At 37.8% G+C, this 17,143-nt stretch overlaps 1 long non-coding RNA gene across 3 annotated transcripts in view; it reads left to right on the top strand.

Moving 5' to 3' along the window:
- LOC137231017 (uncharacterized) overlaps positions 1-16,114 on the top strand; it is a 131,018-nt gene extending 114,904 nt beyond the window's left edge. The window contains exons 3-4 of one of the 3 annotated variants that reach the window (XR_010946343.1): positions 7,390-7,469; positions 10,325-16,114. This is a non-coding gene — a long non-coding RNA (uncharacterized lncRNA). Of the gene's footprint in view, positions 1-154; positions 6,296-7,389; positions 7,470-10,324 lie in introns of those variants that run through there. The other 2 variants (XR_010946342.1, XR_010946344.1) reach the window with 2 other exon arrangements.
- Positions 16,115-17,143: the final 1,029 nt, after the last annotated feature.

The following is a 17,143-nucleotide window of genomic DNA, read 5'->3' as shown; positions in this document are numbered from 1 at the left end:
GGAAATTCATATGGCCAACAGGCACATGAAAAGATACTCAAAATCACTATTCACCAGGGAAATGGAAATCAAAATCACAATGAGATATGATCTCACACTTGTCAGAATGGCTATCATCAAAAAGAATACAAATAACTTTTTTTTCTGGTTCCAGATGGTAGAGTAGAAGAATGTGTGCTCACTCCTTCGTGCAAGAGCACCAGAATCACAACTAACAATCATCAACAGGAAGACACTGGAATTAACCAAAAAAGATACCCCACATCCAAAGACAAAGGAGAAGCCACAATGAGACGGTAGGAGGGGCGCAATCATAATAAAATCAATTCCCATGACTGCTGGGCGGGTGACTCACAAACTGGAGAACACTTATAGCACAGAAGTCCACCCACTGGAGTGAAGGTTCTGAGCTACACATCAGGCTTCCCAACCTGGGGGTCCGGCAACGGGAGGAGGAATTCCTAGAGAATCAGACTTTGAAAGCGAATGGGATTTGATTGCAGGACTTTGACAGCACTGGGGGAAACAGAGACTACACTCTTGGAGGGCACACACAAAGTAGTGTGCGCATCAGGACCCAGGAAAAGGAGCAGTGACCCCATAGGAGACTGAACCAGACATACCTGCTAGTGTTCAGGGTCTCCTGCAGTGGCAGGGGTGGCTGTGGCTTACCATGAGGACAAGGACACTGAGGACAAGGACACTGGGCAGCAGTTCTGGGAAGTATTCCTGGGCGTGAGCCCTCCCAGAGTCTGTCAGTAACCCCACCAAAGAGCTGGATAGGCTCCAATGTTGGGTTGCCTCAGGCCAAACAACCAACAGGGAGGGGACCCAGCCCCACCGAGCAGCAGAAAAGTGGATTAAAGTTTTACTGAGATCTGCACACAACCAGTCCCTCCCATCAGAAACTTACACAAGCCTCTTATATAGCCTCATCCACCAGAGGGCAGACAGAAGAAGCAAGAAGAACTACAATCCTACAGACTGTGGACAAAAGCCGCAATCACAGAAAGAGACAAGATGAAAAGGCATAGGGCTATGTACCAGATGAAGGAACAAGGTAAAACCCCAGAAAAACAACTAAATGAAGTGGAGATAGGCAACCTTCCAGAAAAAGAATTCAGAATCATGATAGTGAAGATGATCGAGGACCTCAGAAAAAGAATGGAGGCATACATCGATAAGATGCAAGAAATGTTAAACAAAGACCTAGAAGAATTAAAGAACAAACAAACAGAGATGAATACAATAACTGAAATGAAAAATACACTAGAAGGAATCAATAGCAGAATAACTGAGGCAGAAGAACAGATAAGTGACCTAGAGGACAGAATGGTAGAATTCACTGCCGTGGAACAGAAGAAAAAGGAATGAAAAGAAATGAAGACAGCCTAAGAGACCTCTGGGACAACATGAAATGCTACAACATTCACATTATAGGGGTCCCAGAAGGAGAAGAGAGAGAGAAATAACCTGAGAAAATATTTGAAGAGATTATAGTAGAAAATTCCCTAACATGGGAAAGGAAATAGCCACCCAAGTCCAGGAAGTGCAGAGACTTGCAGGCAGGATAAACCCAAGAAGAAACATGCCGAGACACATAGTAATCAAATTGACAAAAATTAAAGACAAAGAAAAATTATTGAAAGTACAAAGGAAAAATGACAAATAAGATGCAAGGGAACTCCCATAAGGTTAACAGCTGATTTCTCAGCAGAAGCTCTACAAGCCAGAAGGGAGTGGCATGATATATTTAAAGTGATGAAAGGGAAGAACCTACAACCAAGATTACTCTACCCGGCAAGGATCTCATTCAGACTCGATGGAGAAATCAAAAGCTTTACAGACAAGCAAAAGCTAAGAGAATTCAGCACCACCAAACCAGCTCTACAACAAATGCTAAAGGAACTTTTCTAAGTGGGTAACACAAGAGAAGATAAGGACCTACAAAAACAAACCCAAAACAATTAAGAAAATAGTAATAGGAATGTACATATCGATAATTACCTTAAACGTGAATGGATTAAATGATCCAACCAAAATACACAGGCTCGCTGAATGGATACAAAAACAAGACCCATATATATGCTGTCTACAAGAGACCCACTTCAGACGTAGGGACACATACAGACTGAAAGTGAGGGGATGGAAAAAGATGTTCCATGCAAAATGAAAGCAAAAGAAAGCTGGAGTAGCAATACCGATATCAGATAAACTAGACTTTAAAATAAAGAATGCTACAAGAGACAAGGAAGGACAATACATAATGATCAAGGGATCAATCCAAAAAGAAGGTATAACAATTATAAATATATATGCACCCAACATAGGAGCACCTCAATACATAAGGCAACTGCTAACAGCTCTAAAAGAGGAAATCAACAGTAACACATTTATACTGGGGGACTTTAACACCTCACTTACACCACTGGACAGATCATCCAAACAGAAAATTAACAACAAAACACAAGCTTTAAATGACAAAATAGACCAGATGGATTTAATTGATATTTATAGGACATTGCATCCAAAAACAGCATATTACACTTTCTTCTCAAGTGCACATGGAACATTCTCCAGGATAGATCACATCTTGGGTCACAAATCAAGCCTCAGTAAATTTAAGAAAATTGATATCATAGCAAGAATCTCTTCTGACCACAGTGCTATGAGATTAGAAATCAATTACATGGAAAAAAACGTAGAAAACACAAACACATGGAGGCTACACAATACGTTACTAAATAACCAAGAGTTTACTGAAGAAATCAAAGAGGACATCAAAAAATACCTAGAGACAAATGACAATGAAAACACAATGATCCAAAAACTATGTGATGCAGCAAAAGCAGTTCTAAAATGGAAGTTTATAGGAATACAATCCTACCTCAAGAATCTCAAATAAACAATCTAAACTTACACCTAAAGAAACTAGAGAAAGAAGAACAAACAAAATCCTAAGTTAGTAGAAGGAAAGAAATCAGCAAGATCAGAGCAGAAATAAATGAAATACAAACAAAGAAAACAATAGCAAAGATCAATAAAACTAAAAGCTAGTTCTTTGAAAAGATAAACAAAATTGATAAACCATTAGACAGACTTATCAAGAAAGAGGGAGAGGACTCAAATCAATAAAATTAGAAAGGAAAAGGAGAAGTTACAACAGACACTGCAGAAATACAAAACATCATAAGAGACTACTACAAGCAACTCTATTTCAATAAAATGGACAATGGGAAGAAATGGACAAATTCTTAGAAACGAATAACCTTCCAAGACTGAACCAGGAAGAAATACAAAATATGAACAGACCAATCACAAGCACTGAAATTGAAAATGTGATTAAAAATCTTCCAACAAACCAAATCCCAGGACCAGATGGCTTCACAGGCAAATTCTATCAAACATTTAGAGAAGAGCTAACACCCATCCTTCTCAAACCCTTCCAAACAATTGCAGAGGAAGGAACACTCCCAAACTCATTCTATGAGGCCACATCACCCTAATACCAAAACCAGACAAAGATACTACAAAATAAGAAAATTACAGACCAACATCACTGATGAATATCGATGCAAAAATCCTCAACAAAATACTAGCAAACAAAATCCAACAATACATTAAAAGGATCATACACTATGATCAAGTGGGATCTATCCAAGGGATGCAAGGATTCTTCAGTATATGCAAATCAATCAATGTGATACACCATACTAGCAAATTGAATAATAAAAACCATATGATCATCTCAATAGATGCAGAAAAAGCTCTTGACAAAATTCAACATCGATTTGTGATAAAAACTCTCCAGAAAGTGGTCATAGAGGGAATCTACCTCAACATAATAAAGGCCATATATGACAGTCCCACAGCAAACATCATTCTCAATGGTGAAAAACTGAAAGCATTTCCTCTAAGGTCAGGAACAAGATAAGGATATCTACTCTCACCATTATTATTCAACATAGTTTTGGAAGTCCTATCCATGGCAATCAGAGAAGAAAAAGAAATAAAAGCAATACAAATGGGAAAAGTAAAACTGTCACTGTTTGCAGATGACATGATACTATACATAGAGAATCCTAAAGATGCCACCAGAAAACAACTAGAGCCAGTCAATGAATTTGGTAAAGTTGCAGGATACAAAGTTAATGCACAGAAATCTCTTGCATTCCTATACACTAATGATGAAAAATCTGAAAGAGAAAGTAAGGAAATACTCCCATTTACCATTACAACAAAAAGAATAAAATACCTAGGAATAAGCCTACCTAGGGAGACAAAAGACCTGTATGCATAAAACTATAAGAAACTGATGAAAGAAATTAAAGATGATACAAACAGATGGATAGATATACCATGTACTTGGATTGGAAGAATCAATATTGTGAAAATGACTATACTACCCAAAGCAATCTACAGATTCAATGCAACCCCTATCAAATTACCAATGGCATTTTTTTACAGAACTAGAACAAAAAAATCTTAAAATTTGTATGGAGACACAAAGACTCTGAATAGCCAAAGTAATCTTGAGGGAAAAAAATGTAGCTGGAAGAATCAGACTCCTTACTACAAAGCTACAGTAATCAAGACAATATGGTACTGGCACAAAATCAGAAGTATAAATCAATGGAACAGGATAGAAAGCCCAGAGATAAACCCACACACCTATGGTCAACTAATCTGACAAAGGAGGCAAGGATATACAATGGAGAAAAGACAGCCTCCTCAATAAGTGTTGCTAGGAAAATTGGACAGCTACATATAAAAGAATGACATTAAAACACTTCCTAACACCATACACAGAAATAAACTCAAAATGGGTTAGAGACTTACATGCATGACCAAACACTATAAAACTCTTAGAGGAAAACATAGGAAGAACACTCTTTGACATAAATCACAGCAAGATCTTTTTTGACCCACCTCCTAGAGTAATGGAAATAAAAACAGAAACAAACAAATGGGACCTAATGAAACTTAAAGGCTTTTGCACAACAAAGGAAACTATAAAGAAGACGAAAAGTCAGCCCTCAGAGTGGAAGAAATTATTTGCAAACAAAGTAACGGACAAAGGATTAATCTCCAAAACATATAAACAGTTCATGCAGCTCAATATTAAAGAAACAAACAACCCAATCCAAAAATGGGCAGAAGACCTAAATAGACATTTCTCCAAGGAAGACATACAGATGGCCAAGAAGCACATGAAAAGTTGCTCAACATCACTAATTATTAGAGAAATGCAAATCAAAACTACAATGAGGTATCACCTCACATCAGTTGGAATGGGCATCATCAGAAAATCTACAAACAGTAAATGCTGGAGAGGGTGTGGAGAAAAGGGAACCCTCTTGCACTGTTGGTGGGAATGTAAATTGATACAGCCACTATGGAGAACAGTATGGAGATTTCCTTAAAAAACTAAAAATAGAACTACCATATGACTCAGCAATCCCACTACTGCACATATACCCCAAGAAAACCATAATTCAAAAAGAGTCATGTACCACAGTGGTCATTGCAACAGTATTTACAACAGCCATGTCATGGAAGCCACCTAAATGCCCATCAACAGACAAATGGATAAAGAAGAAGTGGTACATATATACAATGGAATATTAGCCATAAAAAGGAACGAAATTGGGTCATTTGTAGAGCCATGGATGGACTTAGAGACTGTCATACAAAGTGAAGTAAATCAGAAAGAGAAAAACAAATATAGTATATTAACGTATATATGTGGAACCTAGAAAAATGGTACAGATGAACTGGTTTGCAGGGCAGAAATAGAGACACAGATGTAGAGAACAAATGTATGGACACCAAGGGGGAAAGTGGCAGGGGTGGTGGTGGTGGGTTGAATTGGGAGATTGGGATTGACATGTCTACACTAATATGTATAAAATAGATAACTAATAAGAACCTGCTTTATAAAAAATAAATAAAATTCTAAAATTCAAAAAAAAACTAAAAAAAAAAGAAAAGAATACAAATAACAAATGTTGGTGAGGATATGGGGAAAAGGGAACTCTGATACACTGTTGATGGGAATACAAATTGGTGCAGCCCCTGTGGAAAACAGTATGGAGTTTCCTCAAAGAGCTAAAAATAGAACTACCATAAGACCCAGCTATTCCACTCCTGGATATATATACATACATATATCTGAGGAAAAATAAAACACTAATTCTAAAACATACATGCACCACAATGTTCATAGCTTCATTATTTACAATTGCCAAGATATGGAAGCAACCTAAGGGTACATCAGCAGATGAATGGGTAAAGAAGATATAAAAATTTTCCATTTGCAGCAACATGGACAGACTTGGAGGGTATTAGGCTTAGTAAAATAAGTTGGAGAAAGACAAACACTGTATGACATCACTTATATGTGGAATCTAAAAAATACAATGAACTAGTGAATAAAACAGAAGAGACTCACAGATATAGAGAAGGAACTAGTGGTCACCAGTGGGGAGAGGGAAGGGGGCAGGAGCAATATAGGGGGTTAAGAAGTACAAACTATTATATATAAAATAAGCTACAAGGATATACTGTACAACGTGGGGAATATAGCCAATATTTTATAGTAACTATAAATGGAGTATAACCTTTATACTCCATTTATATATGGAGTATATATGTATAACCTTTAAAAATTGTGTATATTGTACATCTGTAACATATAATATTGTACAACTATACTTCAATAAAAAATAAATTTAAAAAAATTTTAAGATAAAAGGATGAAAGGAAATCCTCATTCTTTTTTTTTTTTTTTTTAAATATATATATGCACATGAACAGGTTTAGGTAAGCCTTGGGTCTCTTGGAGTCAAAGCAATTCCTGAAAGGGATGTGCCACTGAGTTGAGGCTTATGTGATGCTTTACAGAGTACCTCACTGCTTGAAAATTTTCTTGAGGTTGGTGCGTAATCTAGTGTCAATCTAACCCATTCTATGACCCACTTTTTCTAATATGGGAGTCTTTGAGCTAGGAAGTGAGCACTTTAAAGTGCTGTTAAATGCTCAACCCATGCTCACCAATTTTGTAGCTTCCAAGATGTCCCTTATTAACAGCCTTTGCCTCAACCACATTAACCCACAGCAAAGTTTGTCTAGACAGATGCCAATCTGGTGAGAACCGTGAACTCAGCAGTCTGCGGGGCCTGCTCAAACAGCAGTCTTATAGGGTCTATGCCTGCGTTCTAGCCTATGGTTTTCCTCCTTATGACAAATGATACAACAGAGACAAAGAAAAACAGTTTACCTCTGGGAGGAAAGAGATCAATAAAACCCAAGAGTAACAAATTTTTACCAAACTCACTATACCCAAGGAACTATTTCCACAAATATTTTCTCCTGTTAATCTAAATTTAGGAAAGGGAAGTAAGAAAAAGGACTCTCACCACCCTTGCTCCCACTGGACCTTTCAGGCAGAGATCTGGGAGACTGACTTGGTAAGAATTTATTCCTTGTGCTGATTTTTTTGTCAGAGGTCCCAGGAACTCTCAGCTGCAGCAGCCTCAAAGGAAGCAGTGTCCAGCCAGTGAAGTTAATCCCTTCAAGGTCACTAAATATATGGGGGGAGGGGAGGAGTTCCTCTACCCTTCTAACTTCTTTTGGCTGATCTATTAATTAAATAAACATAAGACAGATTAACAAGAGAAAAACAAATTTGATTTTATATGTACAGAGCCTCACATAGACATAAGAAGTTCCAATACTCCCAGGCAATTGAGGCCTATATGCCGTCAGGAGCTAAAGAGAAGGGATAGCAATCTGGAGCTTCAAAGGGAAGGAAGACAATTCTCAGGAAGAGGAGAAGAACATGTTTTGTAGACAAATGTTTTTTATGACAATCAGGAACAACAGCACACAGAGAGGCATCTGAACGAACAGGCCCTGCCAAACTCACCCCAGCCCACCACCTACCCATAATGCTCTTTGTCGTTATCTCTGGTGATAGCTGCCTTCCTGAGCCAGGCCCTCTATCTAAATTCTTTTAGGTGGTTAAGGGGGAGTTTAAAAGCTCTTCCTAAGTCTTTTGGGCCTTGATTGTCTTCAGTTCAAAATAATCTGTATGCCAGAGTGCCACATTTTGGGGTGTTGTATTCTGCTCCCTTTCACAGACCTCTCTTACCCAGTGAGAATCTGTGATGGTCTTTCCCTGCATGCCATGGCCATGGTTTTGCCATGTTTTACCTTCTGTAGTCTGTTATGACAGCAGTCAGTGTTTATTTTCTTTTCCCAAATAATCAGACTTTGATGTTCAGCCTGCAATCCCTCAAAATCTGGGGGGCTGGGGAGGGGGGAAGTGGGGGGTGGTAAACACTATGAAATGGGAGCTGGGAGGGTCCTCTGTTCTGGATTCTTTGTAGAGAGAAACAGGAAGAAGCTCCAATGGACTGAATCCCTCAGGGCTGAGGTAATCGGCAGGGCCCACCCCCCTCCTTCTACATGAGCTCCTCAGGAACTACACAATTGGAGAATAGAAGAATCATCTGAGTAAAAGAAAATCATTTCTTCTTAGTTTGTTTATGAAGGCCAGGACATGGCTCTAAATAGGCCTCTAAAAAGGCCAAAACATGTTTTTAAAGGTCCAATTCCAACTTAAGGACAGGTTGATTAAATGGGTGGTAGTGGTAGGTATGAGTAGACATACAGTCTAGCTCATTTATGGCAGAGCACAAAGGAAAGAGGTAGCCTCCATAAAAGCAGATTAAAGCATAAAATTATAAGAGTGGATTAGCTAAGCTTTTAACAAGTATTAAAAAAACAAGTGAGAACTTGAGTGTCACTTTGAAATGAATGAGGGCCTCAGACCCAAGTATATTTTGCACTTAGTTGTGTGCAAGGAAAATCAAAATGGAATTGTTATTGCTAGGAGGGCTTTCCAAAAATGGAGCCTGGAGGGCACTGAGGAAGTGTGACATTTGCACGTCTCAGCCTGGGTGGAATCTGACTCTTTGACCATTTATTGTTCTGACAAAGGCATCCAGAACATCAGTATACTTATGGACACTTCATCTGAAATGACTTGTGACAGCCGTCCCTCAAGGACAAATATTTCCTTCCTCTGTCAGAGCATAGCCTCGTGGCTTTTGCCTTTGTAAGCCCCTGAGTCTTTCTCTTCCCTGGAACGCTCTTTCAGTTCTACCTGAATCTATGTCTCCTGAATTGCAATTCTTAAGACCCCAGATAAATTCTTTTCTTATTTGCAGCCTTCTGCATTTGTTGTTGTTATTGTTGACAGTTGCAACCTCTATTCCAGAGATGTCTAGCCAATGCTAATGAGAGAGATTGGGGGCAGAGCAAGAGAGAGCATGGAGCCTCACCCTCCACCCCACAGGCTTGTAGACTTGCAAACCCTCATCAGCAGCTTCTGAAAGCAGTAAGCCTCACTTACTTTCCTTGGTCACTTTTTGCTCTGAAGCAAATGTCTTAAATTACTGAAGGAGGGACAGAAAATCCTATTGATTTAAGGGCACAGAGGAATTCATATGGTGGCTGGAATAAGAATAGGAAAAAACGAAAAACTTTACATCTTTGAGATGGTCAAAAACTATCACCGAAGACTAACCACAGAACAAGGCACAAAGCAGGGTCAGGAATATACTAAAAAAGCCCTGCCTCTGAGGCCCAGGCATAAGAAGATAGCCTAAGATTGCAGCTGAACCAGGGTAACAGAGAATTCTTAGGTTGTAAGCACAAGCTTAGCACCAAATAACAAGCAGCAGCATTATAATGCTGAGAGAGGAGTGATGGGGGTAGAATATACCACCCCAAAATATGCCTTTTTAGCATAAGGATTATTTTAGGATGGTTATTTTTAAGAAACAGCAAGCAAAGGAGAAGCTCAGAAAACTGAATTAAAGTTACACTTTTGTAAGAGACATTTACATTTATAAGGGAAACCTCCATTTGTAAGGGCATCTCCCTCCCTGTACCAGGAATAAGAGGGTGACTAAATCTCTAACAGCTCTTGTCAATGGAGAAGGCAATGACTTAAATCTGCATAACAACCTTACCCTTGTTTACTATGTAACATCCTGGTAACATCCCGTAACTCATTTTCCCCCACCCCCAAATATTCTTTTGTCTTTAGCTGGGGATGGTGTTTACATGGAGATGGTGGTGACTTGAGTCACTTTGGGGAATTACTTGCTTTTCCTGGGTATCTCTCATGTATATAGGAGGTATGCATGCTATTAAACTTCTGTTTGCTTTTCTCCTGTTAATGTGTCTTTTATTACAGGAGGGTCTTAGCCAAGAACCTAGAAGGTAAAAGGAAAATTATTGTTCCTCCCCACAGGAGTATAAGCTTGGAGAGGGACCTCATCTATTGTGCAGGAATGCAAGGAAGTGTAAACGCTGAGTGGGGAGCATGAACACAAAGAAGAACACTCCAGCAACCCTGACACCCGCCTGAGCATGAGAATACAACAACCCATCACTGGAGGAATTTGAAGCCTGTGGCACATAGAAAGTAATGGTAGCAACAAGAAAAAGTAACCTGTCACAATTCCTGACTAGACGGACTCAAAAAAAGAAGCATGTCCATTTCCAGGTTTCAGTACTATTTATCTCATTCTCTACTAACACTAAAATGTCAAGCATTTGATAAAGAGTTACAAAAACAAAAAGGGAAAACAACCCACTGTCAAGAAATAAAATAATCATTTACTGATTAACGATGGCTTAGATATAGAAAACATTAACCAGGGACATTAAAATAATTATAGTTAATAGGTTAAATGAGTGAGTGGAAAAGTTAGACAACATGCATGAATAGATGAAGAATTTGAAAGGAGAAATAAAATCTAAGTCAAATGGAGATGCTAGAAATAAAATTACACAATATCAGAGGTAAAGAATTACTGTGATGTGCTCAAGTACTTCACTGGTGGTCCAGTGGTTAAGAATCTGCCTTCCAATGCAGGGTATGTGGGTTCAATCCCTGGTTGGGGAACTAAGATCCCACATGCCGTGGGGCAATTAAGCCCTCATGCCACAACTAGAGAGCCCACATGCCACAAGTACAGAACCCACGTGACACAACTAGAGAAGCCTGCATGCCACAACGAAGAGCCCGCATGCTGCAACTAAGACGTGATGCAGCCAAAAATGTAAATTAAATAAATAATTGTTTTTTTAATTACTGTGATGGGCTCATAAATAGACTCAATACAGCTGAGGAAATAATCAGTAAACTTGAAGATTGAGAAAGAGAAATTATTCAGATTGATGCATGAAGAGACATCATTTTCATCATCACCATCTTAAGAAGGAGGAGGAGGAGGAGAAGGAGAAGTAGTAGTAGTTAAGTTTTATTTGTGTTAGTTTTATTTGGGACAAAATGAGGACTATAGCCCAGGAGACAGCATTTCAGATAACTCTGAGAAACTGCTCCAAAGAAGTAGGGAAGAGGTCAGCATATATGTGATTTTGGTGAAGGGGGAGTATATGCAATCAAGTGCATATTTTTTTGCATAAGGTCGCCGCTAGTCATGAAGAGCAGATGTCACCATGAAGGATTTTACTGCTTTTCTAGATATGAGGAGACACAGGAATTGGGCTCATAAAATCTTCTCACGAAAATATCTATCTAAAGACCTGTTCTGCCAGTTTTTCCCAGAGCACAGAGTGCCTCATTCCTGCTTGCCACCCTGAAATCCTTTCAGGAGTTATTGAAGGTCAGCAGCTGCAGCAACTCATAATTTAATCTGTGTAGAGGTAGATGTCAGGTTCCAATTTGTAGTTGGCACCCAAAAAGAGAAGAAAGAGAAAATGAGACAGAATATGTACTTAAAGACATAATAGCCAGCACTTCCCTGGTGATGCAGTGGTTAAGAATCTGCCTGCCAATGCAGGGGACATGGGTTCGAGCCCTGGTCCAGGAAGATCCCACATGCTGCAGAGCAACTAAGCCCATGCACCACAACTACTGAGCCCGCACTCTAGAGCCCACAAGCCACAACTACTGAGCCCATGTGCCACAAATACTGATGCCCACATGCCTAGAGCCCATGCTCTGCAACAAAGAGAAACCACCATAATGAGAAGCACGTGCACCACAGCAGAGTAGGCCCCACTCTCTGCAACTAGAGAAAGCCTGTGCATAACAATGAAGACCCAATGCAGCCAAAAATAAATAATTAATTAATTTTTTAAAAGACATAATAGCAAAGATTTTCCCAAAATAATAAAAAAAAATCAAAACACAGATCCAAGAAGCTGAAAGAATCTCAAACAGAATGAATACTGAAAACACCACTATGTTCATCATCTTAAACTAACTGCTTAAAACAAAAGATAAAGAGAAAATCTTGACATCAAGAGAAAAAGAAAGAAACTTTTCAAGTATTTTAATTCTTACTTATTTTAAGGTAAGCTGTGATAAATTAAAGATTTATACCAAAAGATCAAGAACAACCACTACAAATATTCCAGAAAAGGGGCATAACTAATAAGCCAATAATGGAAATAAAACCTTACCATAAAAAATACATAATCCAAAGTAAGGCACAAAAATGCCTGTATGCTTCTATGGGAAAATAGCAAAAAACAAACAGTATGATAAATTTTAATCCAATCATATTAATAATTGCATTAAATATAAATAGAATAACACCCTTCAATTAAAAGCAGAGATAGTCAAATTATGTTACAAACCAACACCAAATATGTGCTGTACTCAAAAAACACACAAAGATATAAAAAGATTAAAAGTAAAGGGATGGGAGAAGACATATATGCAATCATTAATCCAAAGAAAGGTGCAGTGGCTGTATTATTGTCAGATAAGATAGATTTCAGGATAATGAATACTACCATGGAAAAATAGGTTAATTATTCAACAAGTCAATCCACCAACAAGACTTTAAAATCCTAAATGTTTTCTGCACTAACAACAGAATTTCAAAATGTACAAAGCAAAACCCAATAAAATTGAAAAGAGAAATAGATTCATAATAATAGTTACAGATTCACAAACACATGGAGGCTAAACAATATGCTACTAAATAACCAAGATCACTGAAGAAATCAAAGAGGAAATCAAAAAATACCTAGAGACAAACGACAGTGAAAACATGACAATCCAAAACTTATGGGATGCAGCAAAATCATTTCTAAGAGAAGTTTATAACAATACAATCCTACCTCAAGAAACAAGAAAAATCTCAAATAAACAATCAAAACTTACACCTAAAGGAACTAGAGAAAGAAGAACAAACAAAACCCAAAGTTAGCAGAAGGGAAGAAATCATAAAGATCAGAGCAGAAACAAATGAAATAGAAACAAAGAAAACAATAGCAAAGATCAATAAAACTAAAAGCTGGTTCTTTGAGAAGATAAAATTGATAATCCATTAGCCAGACTCATCAAGAAAAAGAGGGAGAGGACTCAAATCAATAAAATTAGAAATGAAAAAGGAGAAGTTACAATGGATACCACAGAAATACAAAACATCATAAGAGACTCTATGCCAATAAATGGACAACCTGGAAGAAATGGACAAATTTTAGAAAGGTATAACCTTCCAAGACTGAACCAGGAAGAAATAGAAAATATGAACAGACTAATCACAACTAATGAAATAAAAACTGTAATTAAAAATCTTCTAACAAACAAAAGTCCAGGACTAGATGGCTTCACAGGTGAACTCTATCAAACATTAGAGAAGAGTTAACACCCATCCATCTCAAACTCTTCCAAAAAATTTAGGAGGAAGGAACACTCCCAAACTCATTCTACAAGGCCACCATCAACCTGATACCAAAACCAGACAAAGGTATCACAAAAAAAGAAAATTACAGAACAATATCACTGATGAATATAGATGCAAAAGTCCTCAACAAAATATTAGCAAACAGAATCCAACAACACATTAAAAGGATCATACACCATGATTGAGTGAGATTTATTCCAGGGATGCAAGGATTCTTCAATATACACAAATCAATGTGATACACCATATTAACAAATTGAAGAAGAAAAACCATATGATCATCTCAATAGATGCAGAAAAAAGCTTTTGACAAAATTCAACACCCATTTATGATAAAAACTCTCCAGAAAGTGGGCACAGAGGGAACCTACCTCAACATAATAAAGGCCATATATGACAAACCCACAACAAACATCATGATCAATAGTGAAAAACTAAAAGCATTTCCTCTAAGATCACGAGCAAGACAAGGACGTCCATTCTCGCCACTATTATTCAACATAGTTTTGGAAGTCATAGCAATGGCAACCAGAGAAGAAAAAGAAATAAAAGGAATACAAACTGGAAAAGAAGAAGTAAAACTGTCACTTAGCAGATGACATAATACTATACATAGAGAATCCTAAAGATGCCACCAGAAAACTAATCAGAGCTAATTAATGAATTTGGTAAATTTGCAGGATACAAAATTAATGCACAGAAATCTCTTACATTCCTATACACTAACAATGAAAGATCAGAAAGAGAAATTAAGGAAATCTCATTCACCATTGCAACAAGAAAAACAAAATACCTAGGAATAAATCTACCTAAGGAGCTAAAAGACCTGTATTCAGAAAACTATAAGACGCTGATGAAAGAAATTAAAGATGACACAGATTGAAAGATATACCATGTTCTTGGGTTGGAATAATCAATACTGTAGAAATGACTATACTATCCAAAGCAATCTACAGATTCAATGCAATCCCTATCAAATTACCAATGGCATTTTTTACAGAACTAGAACAAAAACCCTTAAAATTTGTATGGAGACACAAAAGACCCTGAATAGCCAAAGCAATCTTGAGGGAAAAAAATGTAGCTGGAAAAATCAGACTCCCTGACTTTGGACTATACTACAAAGCTACAGTAATCAAGACAATATGGTACTGGCACAAAAACAGAAGTAAAAATCAATGGAATAGGATAGAAAGCCCAGAGATAAACCCACACACCTATGGTCAACTAATCTCTGACAAAGGAGGCAAGGATATACGATGGAGAAAAGACAGCCTCTTCAATAAGTGGTGCTGGGAAAACTGGACAGCCACTTGTAAAAGAATGACATTAAAACACTTCCTAACACCATACACAGAAATAAACTCAAAATGGGTTAGAGACTTAAATGTAAGACCAAACACTATAAAACTCTTGGAGGAAGACATAGGAAAACACTCTTTGACATAAATCACTGCAAGATCTTTTTTGACCCACCTCCTAAAGTAATAGAAATAAAAACAAAACAAACAAATGGGACCTAATGAAACTTAAAGGCTTTTGCACAACAAAGGAAACTATAAAGACGAAAGTCAGCCCTCAGAGTGGAAGAAAATATTTGCAAACAAATCAACGGACAAAGGATTAATCTCCAAAATATACAAGCAGCTCATGGAGCTCAATATCAAAAAAACAAACAACCTAATCCAAAAATGGGCAGAAGACCTAAATAGACATTTCTCCAAAGAAGATATACAGATTGCCAACAAACACATGAAAGGATGCTCAACATCACCAATCATTAGAGAAATTCAAATCAAAACTACAATGAGGTATCACCTCACACAGGTCAGAATGGCCATCCTCAAAAAATCTATAAGAAATAAATTCTGGAGAGTGTGTGGAGAAAAGGGAACCCTCTTGCTCTGTTGGTGGGAATGTAAATTGATACAGCCACTATGGAGAACAGTATGGAGGTTCCTTAAAAAATAAAAATAGAATTACCATATGACCCAGCAGTCTCACTACTGGGCATATACCCAGAGAAAATCATAATTCAAAAAGACACATGCACCCCTAATTTTCATTGCAGCACTATTTACAATTGCCAGGTCATGGAAGCAACCTAAATGCTCATCGACAGTCGAATGGATAAAGAAGAACTGGTACATATATACAACGGAATATTAGCCATAAAAAGGAATGAAATTGGGTCATTTGTAGAGACGTGGATGCATCTAGAGACTGTCATACAGAGTGAAGTAAGTCAGAAAGAGAAAAACAAATACACTATATTAACGTATATATATGGAACCTAGAAAGATAGTACAGATGAACCAGTTTGCAGGGCAGAAATAGAGACACACGTGTAGAGAACAAATGTATGGACACCAAGGGGGGTAAGTGGCAGGGGGTGGTGGTGGTAGTGGTGGTGGTGGTGTGATGAATTGGGAGATTTGGATTGACATATATACACTAATATGTATAAAATAGATAACTACTAAGAACCTGCTGTATAAAAAAATAAAATTCAAAAAGAAATAGTTACAGATTTTGTTTTCTTATTTTTTTGGCAATTCCATGCAGCATGTGGGATTTTAGTTCCCCAACCAGAGATTGAACCTGTGCCCCCTGCATTGGAAGCACAGAGTCTTAACTACTGGACTGCCAGGGAAGTCCCTTTTTAATTTTTATTTTATATTGGATTATAGTTAATTTACAATGTTGTGTTAGTTTCAGATGTACAGCAAAGTGGTTCAATTATACATATATCAATACATTTATCTTTATTTTTCAGATTCTTTTCCCATTTAGGTTATTACAGAATATTGAGATGAGTTCCCTGTGCTATACAGTAGGTCCTTGTTGATTACTTTATACATAGTGGTGTGTATATGTTAATTCCCAACTCCTAATTTATCCCTCCCCACCACTTTTCCTGTTTGGTAACCATAGTTTGTTTTCTAAGTCTGTGAGTCTGTTTCTGCTTTGTAAATAAGTTCATTTGTTTCATTTTTTTTAGATTCCAAATATGAGTGACATCATATGGTATTTGTTTTTCTCTGACTTACTTCACTTAGTATGATCATCTCTAGGTCCATTCATGTTCCTACAAATGGCATTATTGCATTCTTTTTTTTTTTTTTTTTTTGCGGTACGCGGGCCTCTCACTGTTGTGGCCTCTCCCGTTGCAGAGCACAGGCTCTGGACGTGCAGGCTCAGCGGCCATGGCTCACAGGACTAGCCGCTCCACGGCATGTGGGATCTTCCCGGACCGGGGCACGAACCCGTGTCCCCTGCATCGGCAGGCGGACTCCCAACCACTGCGCCACCAAGGAAGCCCTATTTCATTCTTTTTGATAGCTGAGTAATAGTACATTAATAGTTACAGAATTTGAAACTCGTCTCTCAGTAATTGACAG

Source organism: Pseudorca crassidens, chromosome 9 (assembly GCF_039906515.1).
Source record: "Pseudorca crassidens isolate mPseCra1 chromosome 9, mPseCra1.hap1, whole genome shotgun sequence".
NCBI classification, from domain to species: domain Eukaryota; kingdom Metazoa; phylum Chordata; class Mammalia; order Artiodactyla; family Delphinidae; genus Pseudorca; species Pseudorca crassidens.
This window is presented reverse-complemented; position numbering and strand designations above follow the sequence as displayed.